Raw genomic sequence first — 13,993 nt, 5'->3', positions numbered from 1 at the left:
TGTCTAAAACATAGTCTACTATCTGAACTGATAATAATAGTTTGTGTTGATTTAAATTTGTTTTTTTGATCAAAAATGTAGTTGAGTAGTGTTTTTTATGTGTAATTATCGTATATCTAGTACCTACGTCCAAACATGTTGAATAATTGGTTTATGTCAGTCATTCTATGTTTTTTATAAAGTATTAACCGTTAAGATGGTTTTCTATGCGAGTTCCATATGATAGATAGTTGAGTTTGTTGCTCCCCCCAAAAAAAGATTCCATATTCTATATAAGTTTAGTATTTATAAAAACAGCAGCGGTCAAAAAACACTTCCCTGTGCCCAAGATTTCACCCTACATTAGTGCTCAGAGAAAAATAATTAGTGTCCGTATTCCCTTTCGTACACACCCTTATTACGCCTTTGAGATGAGTTCAAACACGATGCAATTTGATACAATATATAAACGATTTTTAATCGTTATAGTCGTTATGTTATCAAGCAATTGTGCGGCTGTTGTAGATTTTGAAATATTCCACGAAGGATAATATAGGTTTTTATCACGTGTTATTGATTATAGTATGTTATTGTTTTTGGAACATTAATGTTCAGAGCTTTTTTCTTTTTTGAAATTTGTCAAAGAAAGCCTTTTTTTATGACTTTTTTATGAATTAAGATACCGTTATAACTTTCTTCCACATTTTTATTAATGACAGCACTGTTTTTGCCTTATGATGTTAATCTTCAGACTGGTTTCATGCTCGTACTAAAATGATAAGTTATAAAAGAGATTAGTTCATTTAAAGTCATTTGAGAATGGTTTTCCACAATGAATGTTCCTATTTTTTTAATATAGGTGATTGAAAGCATTTACAATTCGTAAACTCATTTTCAGCGTCATATATTTTATGCGGTTTAAGACACTCGTTTTGCCGTAAATATGAAATAAAATGGCATACTGTTTTAATTTTATTTTTCATTTTTCAACAAGTAAAAAAAACTGTTGAAACTAGGGTGAAAATATAAATTGAATAAATTCTGAACTAAAATAAATGAAGATTCGAGAAGTAACCACACCAAAACCACATCTTGAAATGTCTTGAAATGTAATATAATGTATATATTTATGTAGACTTATTTTTACTATACTGTATTACGCTTCTAGGTAAAAACCTCGTATGAATAAAATTGTACAGCAAAAAACATCAAATATTGTTGGAATAAAAAAATATTCGTATTAGCACATTACATCACATCTGCGCTAAACTCGCACCAAACATGTTCCAAAGAGATGAAAAGGGGAAATGAAGGAAATAGGTGGAAGATGAGTTTCTTCTTTTTGCACCTGACTCACGGACACATCAACCAAAGCCGCACGATCTATCAAGTCAAAAGTATTAACCTGGCTTAACCTTAACATCTTCTTGCTGAAAGTTTCTCATCTTCTTCAGACAGGACCGTACTGAAGAGGGAGTTCTTACAAGTCCGGCGTGGTACTCACATGCTCAAAAGATTTCGTAGCAAAAAATTGATAGTAAAGGGAGTTTTCATATCACCATTTTGAGAAATATCTTAACAGGACCATTTCAAAAGCTAGAAAAATACCTGAAAGTAAGTATTGTTAATTAGTGTCGATTGTTTTAGCAAAACGTTTTACGGATTTCGTTGTGACAATTAAGAAATGTTATTTTTTATTAAGCTACAATAATATGATCGTACATGAAAAAAAGATTGATACGTTTACAAACGCACGTCACAGAAAACAGTCTTAGAGTTGAGTTGGTTCAATTTTCGGTATTTTTTATGGTAATTTTTCGCAAAAATAATGGAATAAGTGTTTTTGAATCTGCTTATGATCTTTTTTTACTTTCGTATAGATTGGAGACAAGGCACCATAGAACAAACTTAGACCGATGTTTGTATTAATGTACCTAATGCCGTGTAAAGTTTTATATCAATTTTTTAGGCAACTAAAATCAGACTGTGTTCTTAATTTTCCCACTATAACACAAAATTTGATTGCCAGTTCACCACTGTCTCCAATCCTCCGCTTCGCTGACAATCTTTCCTTATATCTACAACTTCTAACAATGATAACTGATTACAAACGAGTTTGCTTTCAGCAACACTTTATTGAACCTATATTTCCTACTGATTTGATTCCGGCTTGAACAAAACCTTCGGTTAGGTGTGGGGTGAATTTAAACATCAAATTTATTACATTTTCCTTCAAAGAAAAACATTTTATCTCAATTTATTGATTTTCTCGTGTGCTCTAAAGGTACTATCATGAAGCTTTATTAGTCGGTATTGAACTGAAAATTGTTAAACAAATGTTGAATTATTAGTGTTTTGAACCGGCAGATAAACTAAAGTTATTAAAAATTATTGAAAGTCTATCCTTGAATTCAGTTTTGCCTTTTACAAAATATGTTAAGGAGAGATTGATAATCCATAGCGGAATGCAATAGTGTATTTATTAATCAACTCCAATTCGTAGTAAGTTGATTGCCAAGCAACACCTCAATGGAAAAAAAATTATACGCCGATGACTCAATTATTTTTGTAAAGGATGCCGAATGGAATGAAGTAAACAAAAAAGCGAATAATGACATAATCACATTAAAACTCTGATTCAATTAAACAAAAACTTCTTTCTCTAAACGCCGACAAAACATACAGATTCATATTAAATAATCTCGAAACCTCTGCGAACACTAAACTAGCCATATACAATATCAAATGCAATAAAATTACAGGCAACCAAGAGTATGTTACGGAAGTATTGGTTAACTCGATCAAAGTATTTCAGATATATCAAAGTCATTATTATTAACCATTATAAATTATTATTATTATTTTATTTCTTTTATTCATACCCCAAACAAGGCAGTTGCCCGTATTATGGTCATATAATACGGACAATAACATAAATAATAAAATGTAAAAGAAAATATGAAAACATATAAAAGATTGTTATTATTTATTATTTGAAACCCTCCACATTCCCAACCATAAGGCTCTATAAAACATTCAAAGCACCAAAATTAGAATATATCTACTCAATAACCTCAATATATTATCCAAATCTTCAAAAAAAAATTATAAAATTGAAACTCCCAATACAACATCAAAATTTCAAAATTGAACAGTAAGAAAGTGAAAAAAAAAGTTTTCTAGGGAAATAAACATTAGGTACATAGGTAAATTTATATCTACACGAGCAGTTCTGTTACCAATTGTAATTTATGAAAAGAAAGAAAAAAAAGCAAAATAGAGAACACGAAAATAATACCAGCAAAAAATTGATATTAAAAATGTGCCGCTCTTTACCTTTTATCTACTCGAAAAAATTACACATACAATGGTGATAAGTGATTACAAATATGTGAAAAAGAAAAAAAGATTAAAAAAAGAAAGAAAACAAACATAAGATCATACATAAATTCTTAAATTAACCAACGATATAATTTTAAAGCACACGTCCCTTGAAATAAATTTAATAAATCCCTTCCTAAAGACCCTTCCTAAATGCTGCTCAACCAGATGGTGACATAGTTCCCCTGCCTTTACGCTTTACAGAAAGGGGTGCTCTTGTGAGTTGTCACATAAAAAAGTTATCCTGCATTTATTTTTCATTGTACTTACCCATTACCTTATTGTAGACATCATTTAAAGTAGGTAAATGAAAAATATATTCTTACAACAGCATGTAGTGAACTGTGGTGCAATTATTTGAAACGTTGGGTTAAAACACAATGCGAGGTCAAACACCAAGAGTAATTACTTTTGCCCGAAGATCCGAAATTTAGGTATTTCTGTGCCGTGAATTTTAAAGTACCTAACAGCAGTATTTTTGGTTCGTGATTGTTATTTTAAGACCCAACCCGCGGGATTATTGTCCACCGGAACGGTAAACCCACCGTAAAACACACGTTATAACCTTTTTATTATGATAAATTCTGACATAACTTACAGATATACGATCGTGTTATTCGAATACATCGCACGAGGTAGAGTTAGCATCGCCGAGCTTTCTGGCGGCCTTTGAAGTCACGCCGAAGAATTATTATTTGAACAAGGAGATTTACATTATACCAATTATGGTATTTCTGAGAAAACTTAAGATGTAGTTTATTGAGCAAATATGTACAGGCACTCGTGTAAATTGTAGACTTCTCAAGAAGAAGTTTTCTGTTTAATAAAAGAGTCTTTATTTGTTGAAATGTCGAATATGTACCCAACGTTAAAATGACAGAATTCAACATTTCGACGATAAATATTAGAAGTTTTCTACACATATAAGTTAACATTGGTCTGCTTTAAAAAAATCAAGTTGGTAAGGTTCGTTTTCATATAGATTGATGGGATAGAGGGCGTGTAATAAGCGTGCCAAATTGAATTTGTAATTTTAGGTAAACACAAGGCAGGGCAACCAGTCATGATGGCAAAAAAATGCTTGAAATTGATGAGCGTTTTCACATATCTACCACAAAAAACCGCCGTTTTTTATTATTTTTTTTTATTCTTATTCTCTATGTAGGTGTCAATCAATTTATTTATCTGCCTCAAGTGTAATAGAATATTAAACACTTTCATGTAGCGAAATCTACATACTAACATGAATGTAAAAGAGAAATATTTATATTTCATCCATTATTTTTAACATAATATTCCCCATAAGTTGAATATAAACGATGCTCCAATACGTATCAGTAAAATAATCAAAACCGTTGGCTAATCTGATTTACTAACATGTTATTTTCTCCCACATTATGCCTCCAGCCAGATTATAAATAAAGCAATTTACGCCATTTTCTGAGCATCTACTTTGTTTTGTGTGAATACGTCTAAATCTCAATGACGGATGGCTTTTTGACGCAGCACAATATAACCACCACACCACGCACTTGTAATGAAAATAGAATGGAGTACGCAGAAACTGTTCGAGTGATTCAAAATAACGCAGATTTGGAAATTTAATTAGGTATATTGATAAAAATTTGTATAGACTTTATACCACAAATATTAAGGATTATCAGTTTTCTATTCTGAAGTTGGCAGTTAATTATGACCGAGAAGCAAAATAAATCATTTTGTATATCAAACAGCGGAGAACTGCTAACAAATTGTTATTTATTTAATAATTAAATAAAACGTTACACTCGGAGAAAAATGTTAAAAAAGTGATAGCATGCCGATTATCTGAAAAATATTAGTCACTACGAATATATTGAGAACACGTATTCTTTTCCTAATACATATAATGACGGAATACAACAATATCGGCAGTAGTTATATGAACAACTGTTCCGCCGTCCTCATAAAGCATCCGCTTTTGACTGATTTTTTTGTTAGGAACTCTTTCAATTCATTCGTTATAGACCTGCAGTCCCATTTTTGACAGGAGAAATAATAATTTGACCAGATTTTTAATACATTAACAGAATATCATATCAGTAAATTTTCTCCGTGCACCTATGGCGAAGATTATGTGGTAATTTATTTTTCAATTAACAGATTTTTATAAACAATTTTACCTTAACTAATAATCAATTTTAGAAATTAAATAATGGAACTAAAACTGGCAATTAAGGGATGATTAGGTGTCAAACAGGAGTACGCGGCATAGATTTAAAGACATCAGCCCAACCCAGTACCGTGATATAACTCATGTTTTCGCCCGCACCAAATATGCATAAATTTATTATGTTGGTCAGCTTTAAGAAAGAGGTATTTGGACAGATATACAGCAACATTTATCACACCGAGTTATAAAAATCTGAAAAGTCCGATTTTAAAATTTGGTAATAAATATATTTGATCCAGGCTCCGGCCAAGGAGGTAGTGTCCCAGCATTTTCGGTGCAACAAGGAGCTGCCCCCTTAACTGAACAAAGACATTGCTGAACCGATTGTTGCACGACGCCATTTCTGGCTACACTGAAGACATGGCCTATCTTGTGGTGTTTCCTCAACGCCATAACTACCCTCTAAAACCCATGTAAGAGTTCTTCATTATTTTGAAATAACCATTAACTTAATAGATTCGGAGCCTATGTAATTTCAAGATAGATTGTCAGTCCCGATGTTAGTTATAACCAGAGGCGGTTCCTGCCTTAGTGCATTTGTGCAATGCACTGCCAAAATTGATATACATCAGAAGTGTAAATTAGAGTATCACTGAAGGATTCACGGCAGATCATTATAATATCCTTACTGATAAACTGTTGTATTAGACTCTAAAATTTAGAGTCTAAATGCATGTGCAAAAGCATTGTACATCTTTCGTTAAGCAGAGACTCAATGTCATGTGGTATGCTCTCTCTGTTGGCACTGTCTTGAGAGGCTGAAACCGTGAAATGAACAAGACAGATAGAGACCTATAATGGCAATTGATGTGTTAGAGCAGTGAAGACCTATAACACTCGCGTGTACTAGCAACGCATGCGCAGAAGCATCCTAATCTATGACAATACATTTATAGGCAATCATCATGCGCGCATTCAGTAGTAACAGAATATTATTTTTTCCTACGGTATCCCCGACGTACGCAGCGCACTAATTGTCTACTGAGTGGAAGTTAGTGCGTCCGCCATTCCCTGCTGGGTGCTGGCTTAGACTAGTCACTCGCATGCGTGATTTGCCTATATTTCTTCTGATATTTAGTGGCGTGTGAATATGTTGTAAATTCTAGCGTTAAATCTTAATAAGCAGATATTTCCGAGGATCGTGTCTACCTTCGCAAAAGGAACCCCCTTTTCTTCTTTTCACTCTACTAGGCTGATAATTGCGATAGTGTGTAATAATATTATACTTTTGTGCGACACAATATGTTAAAAAACATCATTCACACTTTTTGCATAATTTATAAAATAGAAAAATAGACACTGCCGCAGTTATTTTCATGAAAACGTCAATCGTGTATAGTTTGGAGCAGTGGTGCCCCATTAGTGGTACGCGTATTCCCATGTGTACGTGACTTTGCTCGAAGGGGTATACGCACGCACTACACGAACGCAGTGCGGTACGGCAGTATTGTATAAATACCCACTAGGTCATAAAACTAGTTATAAGTCTTAGTTGTAAGTCACAAGCTATTAATCATACATACAAGCTATTAGTTATTGGTCTTGGAGTTAAGTCACTGGCTATTAATCGTAGTTACAAGCCACTACCTAGTAATACATTGAAATTGCGAGTCTAAGTGATAGGGAATAGGTTAAAAGTATAAATTAAGTTATAAAACGCCCTAGAGGTAATTTTCTCACGAAAACGGCGCTATAGAAATGTTCCAATAATGATAATTAATATTTTACGGACTGTACGAACTGTTACAAGGGGTACGCGAGTTTCATCTCTATCTTGAAGTGTGTTTTTAGGAAAAACTGATTGGGAACTACTGGTCTTAGAATTTTGACGAATTCTTGCTACAACTTGATAATATTGGAACCTCTTTTCATATAATTATTCTTACTGAATGCTGGATACCAAAAAATTATGCTCCTAAAATTTTGAAAGGGTATGATCACTACAGCACTTCAATACATACTAAACAAAATGATGGAGTTGTTGTCTATACCAGAACTGACCTGATTGGTTTATCTGTCAAGGAAATCCAAGTCAGCGGTGCAAACTGTTTGCAAATAACTCTCAAAAATGACACATGTATCTTAGCAATATACCGTTCTCCATCCTCTTATAATATTTCACCATTCCTAAAATCAATTAATAACTGTTTAACTGAATTATGTAATATTAAAAATTGTATTATTGCTGGTGACCTCAACATAAATATTCTGCCCACAAACGAACATCCTCAGTGCCAAGAATACTTAAATACGCTCACTTACCATGGATTCCAAAGCACCATAAACACTCCCACACGTGCTACATTAGACTCCATTTCATGCATCGACCACATCATGGTCAAATCCAACTGCCCAGTAATATCTATTGTATATGAATCTACACTTACCGACCACTACACCACTATTCTTTCCATACAAACATGCAACAGAAAAGACAAACATAAAAACACAACAAATAAGAAAAAAATCATTCAAATCAATTATGATTGTGTTCGTCAATCTCTGATGAGTAAATCATGGTCAGAATTACTTAACATTACAAATCCAGAAGACGCCTGGACGTACTTTATCAATTAGTTACAGACTACCATTAACGAACATACAAACATAATTATAAAACATATACCAAATAATATTTTACCAATTAAGCCATGGATTAACCACACTATTATTAAATCTATCCGTAAACGTAACAAACTCCACAAAAACGTTATTAACAATCCTTATGATATACAACTTCGAAACTTTTATAAAAGGTATAGAAACATTTGTACCCAAATAATAAGAAAGGCTAAAGAGATATATTACAAACAGAAAATAGAAAACTGTAATAATGATCCTAAAAAACTTTGGAAAACACTTAAAGAAGCCACCCACTCTCAACCTAATCCTACGAATGACTTAAAACAACTAAAAGTAAATGATAAAATATTTAGTTTTTCTAGTAATCCCGATATTATTGTTAATCATGCAAATAAATACTTCTCAAAAATAGGTGAACAACTCGCAAAAAATATCGATGTAAACCATACCAACTCCAGTTCACTAAGCTGTAATACCATAATTTGCCCAACAACTTGCATTTTAGTCTAAAACAAATTCCAAATGAAGATACTAGATTGATCATAAACTCATTAAAAAACTCGTCTTCAACTGGCTTGGACGATATATCAAATATTGCCTTAAAAAAACTTGTATCAGAAATAACCACTCCCTTAACAAATCTTATTAACCTAAGCATCCTAAAAGACCGATTCCCCGACAATCTAAAACACGGAATCATAATCCCAATACATAAAGGAGGCTCTAGAGCGGACATAACGAACTATCGTCCAATTACATTACTAAATTCACTATCTAAAGTCTTTGAAAAAACTATTAATAATCAACTAATTGAATACCTTGAACAAAATAACACACTATCACTCAACCAGTTTGGATTCAGGAAAAATAAAGGCACCTCCGAAGCCCTGGCAACAGTTACCGATTTTCTAAATGAAAACTTAGACAAGGGATCAAAATGCATATCAATATTCTTAGACCTGTGCAAAGCATTCGATACTATCTCTCACTCTAAACTTTTACAAAAACTATCTAATATTGGTATAAATGGTGATGAACTTACTATTATTAGCGATTACCTGTCAAACCGAAAGCAAAGTGTGAAAATCAACAACTGCAATAGCAATCAATTACCAATTAGCTACGGCGTGCCTCAAGGAAGTGTTTTAGGTCCTACCCTGTTCTTAATATACATAAATTAATTATGTAATCTTCAAATAGATGCCAAAATTGTAAATTTCGCTGATGATACGATTCTCCTCTTCAAATCAAGCAATTGGAATGATGTATACATAAAAGCTAACAGGGGCATAACTGTGGTTAAAAGATGGTTAAACAATAATACACTAACAATGAATGTGACCAAAACTAAATACATTGAATTTAGTATTAATCCTTCCTTAAGAAACCCAGAAAATCAAATTAAAATTTGTGCTTGCAACCTGACAAATCCGATAATATGTGATTGCCCTTATTTAGAACAGGTAACTAAAATTAAATACTTAGGTATTATTTTTGATAGCAATTTAAAGTGGAAAGAACATATAACCTCTACAGGAAACAAACTTAGAAAATTCATTTATTTTTTTAGACAAACTCGCAACTTTCTCAACCTAAGCCAGCTCAAAACAATCTACTATGCACTTTGTCAATCTTTAATAGAGTATGGTATCATAGCATGGGGAGGAGCAAACGCTGCCGCCATTGATCCAATATCTAAAGCTCAGAAACTTATAATAAAGATTATCCTCAAACTACCAATCACAAGCAGTTCGGATGAAATCTTTAGGAAAATCTGTGTTATGGACATTAGGCAACTTTATGCCAAAAACATACTAACATACCTCTTCAAACACAAAACTACTTTTGACAATATCCAAACTGCTCGTGATACTAGAACAAAAGGACATAATTTCTTACAAATCCCTTTCGCTAAAACAACTTTTGGCCAGAGAAATTTTAGATATTTTGCAACAAGGCTATATAATGCTCTCCCACTAGCCATTAGACTGAACGAATTTTTTCTGAAATATAAAACAGACATCAAATCTTGGATCATCAGCCAAGACAGATCCATGATAATTTTTTTTATAAAAATCCCTACATAAGTATGTACTCCAACTAGATGCTGATTAACAAATGTATCATTTATTATTATTATTTATTATTTTCTATCTTTTTCACAATGTCATTTAATGTAGTGAAATATTTAATGTATCAAAAAATATGTAAACATTTTAAATGTATCAAATACGTCTGTCTCGACACAGGTTTATCCTAGTGAGACAGACATCGAAAAAAAAAACTGTAAAAGAAACTTTATATTGATAATAAAAAATAAAAAAAATTAAATCTAGCTTATAATCTAGATCTAGTATTTTTAATCATACCTTTTTTTTGTTCAGTAGGTAATTCATTTGCAACTTACCTTATTTATTAATACAGGGTAGTGGCATGAGAAGTAGGATACATATTACATATTAGCTTTGAACTTATTATACCTCCTAAATAATATTGTTCACTTTTAATTTCATCAGCAGCGAAATCCAAATAAGTACTTGAACCAGGCTCGTCAGAAGATGCCGCCAGAGTTCTAAGTTGCCAGCGTGTAGTTCCGTTGCTCATATTTGCGGTAGTATATAGTAGGTACTACGCGTTGGTTTTAGGTGATAGCGGTACTGGCGCAAACTTTAATACTTTATCAATGAGACTAAGATGGACTCGTTATGTCTATTTTTAGCCGAGTTATTGAAGTTTGAAATTACTTATACAGAAATAAACGTTGTAGGCAAGGTCTACCAGTTTGCAACACCGAAACGACTCGCAGCCCCCATCAGCTGGTGCGGCAAACCGATGAAACATTTCCACACGAGCACCCGTCTAGTAGGGACGTCAAATCTCTAGCATAATTCCTCCTTGCATTCTCCTTCTGGTAAAAATATTGTCGCGTGTATCTTGTGTTTTTAAATAAAACTAATATTTTGAATGTTTGGCCGTCTTCATTCATCTTTTCGTCGCGTTGAGGTAAGGCGTAGTTAAGCACGCGCTAAAACGTTTAACGTCAAAATCTAAACAGGTACTAATTTATGTAAACTTTAAATGTTGAAAAAACTCATTTTCTCTAGAGGTAGCTCTGAGCCTAACAGAGAATATTTCAAATGTTAGAATTAATAGTACAGTTCATTTATATCTTACGAGAAACTGCAAAGATTTGGGCTTATTTATTTATTTAGGCTTCCTAAAACACATTTATCGGGAATATAATATATATATATATATATATATATATATTATATATATATATATATATATATATTTATTTTTATTATATTTATTATATTTATTATATTTATATTATATATATATATATATTTATATTATATATATATATATATATATATATATATATATATATATAATATAAATGTAAACATTAAAGTTCACGACAGAAATTGTCTACTTAAAATCGCACCCTGTAACTCAAATTGTATAGATATTAACAGTAAAGAACAAATAAAATATCTCGGAATAATTATCGACATCGAAATCAAATTGAAAATCTAAAAAAATCCACAGTAAACAGAATTAGGAAACTAATATATATATATTCTTCTAACTTAAAATACTATCTCATTAAAAATATTAAAAGAAATTTACTTTGCACTTGCGCACTCTGTACTACAATATGGAATCATAGCTTGTGGAGGAGGGGTGCATATAAATCATCCCTTCTCCCACTTGAAACAATTCAAAAAATTCTTATAAAAATTATCGTAAAAAAACCGTATTACTATCCAACAATAAATGTATTCCAAGAATCGCTGTTCCCCCACTTACAAAAATTAATATTAAGCACTATTTCAGCTACACAAAGATATTTTAATGAATATAATACCCCACTGCTAAATATAAGAATAAATAATACTTCTATTGGTGGAATAATTGTACCACCCGTACGAAAGACAACAGCACAAAATCACTAAGTATATAAAGTAGTCAAATTATTTAATCAATTTCCCGCTGATATGCGAACAGAAAAAAATACTTAAATATAAAAAAAAAAATTAATCATATTTTTGAAGTACCACCATATAATTTTAACTTCCTCTTAGATATATTCTTGACTGTTTTGTTATTCCTAATGTTTTATGTACATCCCATATACATTTCTAGTTTTAGTTACGAGTACCTTTATAATCTTAAAAAATATTATGTCTAAATTCTTAATTTTTTAAAGTTATTAATAAGTTGTCCTCTCCTAACCACAAGCGTCAGCTTTGAAAAAATAAAAAATGTAGTTAAACAAAATTATTTCTGCATTATTGATATTTGCGGAATAATTAGTTATACATTTGTTTTCGTAAAAATGAAGTTTTTTTTAAATGAATCGTTTCCTAATTCAATCTTAAATGTTATCGAACTAAAATCTTATTTTATCAAAATAGAATTCCACTTCTAAATTCCATATTTGAACTTTCAACCTTCGGGCGGCTATAAGATTCATTTAAAATCGAATGATAATTCGGTTTACTTAAAGGAACGGGCAATCTTTTAAAAAGTTGAGACGGTACTTTAATATTATGCAAATTTAATGAAATACTGAACAATTTTAAGATGGCTTCAATCCACGTCTTGATAAAAAATACATTGTGTTTGAAATTCAATTTGTATTGGAAGAATTTAATGTAGAATTGAAAATTGTAGGAAGAATATTGAAAGTCGATCACTTAGATTTAAGTTGATTGGGAAATTTTTTCCATGAATTATTTCAATATTTTTTTCCGTTTTTGTGATCATATGTTTTATCTTTACGTCATGCGATGTGTAAGCATGGTGTATAAAAATAATTTTATCGTAAATATTTAAAAAATTTTCCGCTTCAGGAAGAAACATACAACTGAATGACCTCCGTGGTTGTATGGATAAGATCTTCGAAGAAGAATACAGATATCGCGGGTTCATATCGCGGATAGAGCAAATAATTTGCATTTTCATCAAATTGTTTCACATTTAAAAAATATTATTTATCCAGCTAGGTATAAATGCGGTACGTTTTAGAATGTTAATATTCTTACTATCGCCTTGATGAAATACCACCATTGAGGATCTTAACGTTTCTTGAAAGGGGTTAAGCCGTATTTGGTGATCAGATCTGAATAGCAGAGTACTCACTGGTTGATAATCTGGCGTGTAAATAGCACAGACCATCAGGGAATATTTTAAATCCTTATGAAAAAAAATGGATTGATCAATAAATTCACTCTGCAGGAGAAAATAACTTATAACCCAGCCACCAAAAATACATATGAACAGAAAAGACTCACCAGAGAATACCAATTGCAATAAGTTTTGCTCCTTGATCTTCAATCAGCACAAAATATATTTGAGTTCGCACTAGGAGATTATAAGATTAACCAGCTCTCAAGAGAGTACAATTATTAATGATGAATCAGCACATTGCAATTCCACACGTATGTCACATTATTGTCAAAAAATATTTCAAACATTTAAGTCTTCAATAGAACTCTTTTGACAAATGATACAAACTGGATGAATCCAACTGATCAATGCAAAAGGTGACTGTAATTCGTTATCACACATGCAGAGCAAAATCCATCCAAAAAATGACCAGAGATGTCTCTTTTGTCCATTATATATATATTAAAAATTAATTAATTCATATATTATGTTCATATTTTTAAAAATCAATTCACATTAATTTTAAATTAAATTTTAAATCGACTGCTTCTCCACTCACCGAACTCCATCTCCTCCCCCTCTCTACTCCATTCAGCCTCATATCATACAGCAATCGGGAATGCTACAGTCCCATTGTCTCCGGACAATTGGGAGCAGTTG

The sequence above is a fragment of the Hesperophylax consimilis genome, chromosome 12 (genome assembly GCF_061612785.1).
Source record: "Hesperophylax consimilis isolate HC1 chromosome 12, BYU_Hcon_1.0, whole genome shotgun sequence".
NCBI lineage: Eukaryota > Metazoa > Arthropoda > Insecta > Trichoptera > Limnephilidae > Hesperophylax > Hesperophylax consimilis.
Note: the sequence above shows the minus strand (reverse complement) of the source record.